Raw genomic sequence first — 5000 nt, forward strand, 5'->3', positions numbered from 1 at the left:
CTGAGGTCGTAGGCAGCAACGAGTGCTCTGGCCGGCCGGTCGTCGGCGCCTCCACGCGCTTCGGGCGCACACACAGACACACACACGTACGCGTGCTCGCAAGTGCGCGCCGTGCTGCGCAGCGGATGCACAGGCACGGACACACACGGAACGCACACGGTACTGCGAGCGCTGCGTGCCCCCTCGCACTCGGCGCCGGACCGGGCTCGGCACGTCAACTGTTCCAGAGAATCGTTTGCGGCGAGGCGTGCGCCCACCTCCACGGTAACGGAAAGCAGTGCTGCTGGCGGGGTCGCGGTGCGACGGCGGTATCGAGCGAGAGAAAAGCAGGGCCGTGGGACACACAGCCTGCCGGAGCGAAAGGCCAGACGCCAAGGACGAAGCCGGGCGGCGGAGCGCACGGGCTGCAAGCGGCGGGTGGCCACGCCGCGGCCAGGACAGCACCTTTCACGTAGAAGACTTCGGCGGCAGCAGGACACGGGGAGACACCGGAGCGAGGACCACACGGCCAAGTCGGCTCTGCGACGATTCGAACCCAAGGCACACGTTGAACGCGGGCGCAGGCACATTGCCCCAGAACCGCAACGGCAGAGGGTGGGCTGCGGAGTGTGGAAGGAGCCGCAGCTCCAGCGCAACACAAGCAACGACACCCAACCGCCACGGATTCCCACGACAAAAATGCAAGCACTCGCACGCGCAACAGAGGGAAGAAAAGCACGGCACGACCGAGCACCGATCCAGGCATCAAGCGTCACACGCGTCAAGCTGCCGTCCTCCACGCGACGGCACTGAACGGCCACGGCAACCCACCGGCAGGCAACCGAGCACGGACCACGCGAGGCAACGTGTCCGGAGACGTCCAGCGGACAGTCACTCCACTCTCTCACTCTCTGTGCCGGAGCACCCAACCGAGCCAACTCTTGCGGATCCTTCCCGTGGACGAGCCACACACACACATCAACAGAGAGTCAACCCCCCTGGCCCGAGCCTAACGGAAGGCACACACGGTCCCGGCAGCGAGGCAGTCACGTTCTCTCTCTCTGGCAACCCGATGACAGCCGTGCCGGCGACCCCGAGGTGGCTGGGCCAGTGCGGGAGCGGGCAGTGCCGACGAGCCCGGAGGCGGACGCCGGCACCCAAGAGGTCAAGCTCTCCGACGCGGATTACTCTGGGTCTGCACTTAGGGGGACAGAGAGGACGGCACCTCTGCGACACCCCAGCCGCGCTCTTCGGCGCACGGATGCGCGCGAAGTGCGATTGATTGTCAAGCGACCCTCAGACAGACGTAGCCCCGGGAGGAACCCGGGGCCGCAAAGTGCGTTCAAAGTGTCGATGATCAATGTGTCCTGCAATTCACATTAATTCTCGCAGCTAGCTGCGTTCTTCATCGACGCACGAGCCGAGTGATCCACCGCTAAAAGTTGTATCGGGTTTCGGATCGGTTGCCCGATCCTGGGACGCGCAAAACGCTCCCCCGCCGACGTGACGGTGGAGCCCCAGCCTGGCGCGTACCACGGCGTGAGCCCGGAGGCGCACGCACTCGAGCGACAATCAAGCGAAAAAAAGGAGGAATCAGGGCGCTCGCAGGCGTTGAGTGCCGGCGTGGGTGAGGGGCCGGGGCCCGCCACGCGCCGTCACGCCCCGCAACAGCCAGAGGCAGAGTTCTCTGGTGTCACCGTCTGGCGGTAGGCTCGAGAGTCGAGGCGAGGCCGCAGCGGACTGAGTCGGGTGCAAGCCGCGGAGGACAGGCCGACGCTACGGGCGCAAGCCGACCCCGCACGCCCCAACCTCGGCGGGCTGGGGAAGGGGGCGCGGCGGAACGCTCGCAAGCGCGGCTGCCCCCGCGGACAGGCACATTCTCTCGAACGCGGTGGACGCTCGCTCAAGTCAGCACGAGACCAGACCGGACCGACAGGCGGACAACGAATCTTTAAACCTCGCACCCACCCTCCGCACACGGGTGCCGGAGGAATGGTGAGCATGAACAGGTACCCCTCACCGGGCTTTGAAGAGAGTGACTAGAATGCGACCAAAGCTTCACCGCGGCGGGAGACAAAAAGGCCCCTGACTGCACCAGAACGTCTCCCTGCGGAGTCACACAGTGGCCGTTCACCGTGGTCCCGTCGACAAGCCGCCAGGACAAGCACCCAAGCCCGCAGCAGCTCTCTTCGTTTCAACTGCGGATGTAATGCTGCAAGGCGGTGGCAAGGTCACGTCGCAGCCCGCAAGCCGTCGCCAAGGCGAGAGGAAGACGGTCCCCACAGCGGGCACACACAGACGGACGTGGAGCACGGGGCGGCGGCCCACAGGTGCGCACACGCGCCGTGCCGAGGATCGGTGCGGACGCCGGTGACATCGCACCCGGCAGAGCGGCTAGGCAGAAGTCGCTGCAGAGGAGGAGCACCGTCGGCGGAACGGTCTGCTGGCGGGCGAGGGACCAAACGAGCAGCTAGAACGGGCGGAGTGGACCGGACTGCAGAAGCGGAGTGAGTGCGTGGCTGACGCCACCGTCTCCCTCCGAGCGTCTGCTCGCGCCGGCCAAACCGCCGAACCGCTGAACGAAAGGACCGCATCGTCCCACGCAGGCAGGCCGGCCGTGTTGCCGTGCGTGCCCCCACCTCTCGGACGGACTGCAAAGACACCCTACGAAGCCAACGGCGAAGCCCTTCCAACGGCGCAGGCGTAGCGTGTGCGGCACCCGCATGGACTTGCCGGCGTGCAACCGAGCGTGTGCGTGCTCGTCGGTGGCGGCGCCCGCGCGCCGGCCCAACCGAGTGGGACCGAGATCGACGTCGCCCGGCTTCGGCGGAACGTGCGTACGGGTGACCAGGCCCGTTCGACGGGTACGGCGAAATTGTCGGTGTGACCTCCCACCCGCGTGGGAGGCGCCAGCGTCAGTACGGGCCACGGCCCCGGGGCCAACCCCCGTGAGGCTCTCCTGCCTGGCCCAACCGGCGCAGCCTTCGAGTTCAAGGAGTGACGGGCCGCCCTCTCCGGAGAGGTGGCGGGCCCCCGGCCGACAAAGATCCTTCACAACGTGTTCACCAACAGAAACCTTGTTACGATTTTTATTCTGTGTTACGGGTTTCGGTTCGGGCCCCCGGAGAGGTTGTCCGATACCTGGCCCCGGGGCCGGCCCCCGTGAGGCTCTCCTGCCTGGCCCAACCGGCGCCAGCCTTCGCGTTCAAGGAGTGACGGGCCGCCCTCCCCGGAGAGGTGGCGGGCCCCCGGCCGACAAAGATCCTTCACAACGTGTTCACCAACAGAAACCTTGTTACGATTTTTATTCTGTGTTACGGGTTTCGGTTCGGGCCCCCGGAGAGGTTGTCCGATACCTGGCCCCGGGGCCGGCCCCCGTGAGGCTCTCCTGCCTGGCCCAACCGGCGCCAGCCTTCGCGTTCAAGGAGTGACGGGCCGCCCTCCCCGGAGAGGTGGCGGGCCCCCGGCCGACAAAGATCCTTCACAACGTGTTCACCAACAGAAACCTTGTTACGACTTTTATACCGTGTCGGGTTTCGGCTCGGGCCCCCGGAGAGGTTGTCCGATCCTGGGACGCGCTAAACGCTCCCCCGCCGACGTGACGGTGGAGCCCCAGCCTGGCGCGTACCACGGCGTGAGCCCCGGAGGCACACGCACTCGAGCGACAATCAAGCGAAAAACCTTTCTCGGAGGAAACAGGGCGCTCGCAGGCGTTGAGTGCCGGCGTGGGTGACGGGCCGGAGCCCGACACGCGCCGTCACGCCCCGCAACAGCCAGAGGCAGAGTTCTCTGGTGTCACCGTCTGGCGGAAGGCTCGAGAGTCGAGGCGAGGCCGCAGCGGACTGAGTCGGGTGCAAGCCGCGGAGGACAGGCCGACGCTACGGGCGCAAGCCGACCCCGCACGCCCCAACCTCGGCGGGCTGGGGAAGGGGGCGCGGCGGAACGCTCGCAAGCGCGGCTGCCCCCGCGGACAGGCACATTCTCTCGAACGCGGAGGACACTCGCTCAAGTCAGCACGAGACCGGACCGACAGGCGGACCACGAATCTTTAAACCTCGCACCCACCCTCTGCACGCGGGTGCTCGAGGAATGGTGAGCATGAACAGGTACCCCGTACCGGGATTGAAGAGAGAGTGACTAGAATGCGACCAAAGCTTCACCGCGGCGGGAGACAAAAAGGCCCCTGACTGCACCAGAACGTCTCCCTGCGGAGTCACACAGTGGCCGTTCACCGTGGTCCCGTCGACAAGCCGCCAGGACAAGCACCCAAGCCCGCAGCAGCTCTCTTCGTTTCAACTGCGGATGTAATGCTGCAAGGCGGTGGCAAGGTCACGTCGCAGCCCGCAAGCCGTCGCCCAGGCGAGAGGAAGACGGTCCCCACAGCGGGCACACACGGACGGACGTGGAGCACGGGGCGGCAGCCCACAGGTGCGCACCCGCGCCGTGCCGAGGATCGGTGCGGACGCCGGAGACATCGCACCCGGCAGAGGGGCTAGGCAGAAGTCGCTGCGGAGGAGGAGCACCGTCGGCGGAACGGTCTGCTGGAGGGCGAGGGACCAAACGAGCAGCTAGAACGGGCGGAGTGGACCGGACTGCAGAAGCAGAGTGAGTGCGTGGCTGACGCCACCGTCTCCCCCCAAGCATCTGCTCGCGCCGGCCAAACCGTGGAACCGCTGAACGAAAGGACCGCATCGTCCCAAGCAGGCAGGCCGGCCGTGTTGCCGTGCGTGCCCCCACCTCTCGGACGGACTGCAAAGACACCCCCACAGGGCTGTGTGCGACGCCAACGGCGAAGCCCTTCCAACGACGCAGGCGTTGCGTGTGCGGCACCAATGCCGAGGATCGGTGCGGACGCCGGAGACATCGCACCCGGCAGAGGGGCTAGGCAGAAGTCGCTGCGGAGGAGGAGCACCGTCGGCGGAACGGTCTGCTGGCGGGCGAGGGACCAAACGAGCAGCTAGAACGGGCGGAGTGGACCGGACTGCAGAAGCAGAGTGAGTGCGTGGCTGACGCCACCGTCT

The 5000-nt window shown here is 66.8% G+C and overlaps 2 non-coding genes across 2 annotated transcripts in view; both read right to left on the reverse strand.

Annotated features, from left to right (window-relative positions):
* LOC144489969 (28S ribosomal RNA) overlaps positions 1 to 9 on the reverse strand; it is a 3775-nt gene extending 3766 nt beyond the window's left edge. The window contains exon 1 of the ribosomal RNA XR_013497112.1: positions 1 to 9. This exon is cut by the window's left edge and continues 3766 nt beyond it. This is a non-coding gene — a ribosomal RNA (28S ribosomal RNA).
* A 1260-nt stretch (positions 10 to 1269) lies between these two features.
* On the reverse strand, positions 1270 to 1423 carry LOC144489967 (5.8S ribosomal RNA). Its single transcript, XR_013497110.1, has one exon. It is a non-coding gene; the product is annotated as a 5.8S ribosomal RNA (ribosomal RNA).
* Positions 1424 to 5000: the final 3577 nt, after the last annotated feature.

This window comes from Mustelus asterias, unplaced genomic scaffold (genome assembly GCF_964213995.1).
Source record: "Mustelus asterias unplaced genomic scaffold, sMusAst1.hap1.1 HAP1_SCAFFOLD_2726, whole genome shotgun sequence".
NCBI lineage: Eukaryota > Metazoa > Chordata > Chondrichthyes > Carcharhiniformes > Triakidae > Mustelus > Mustelus asterias.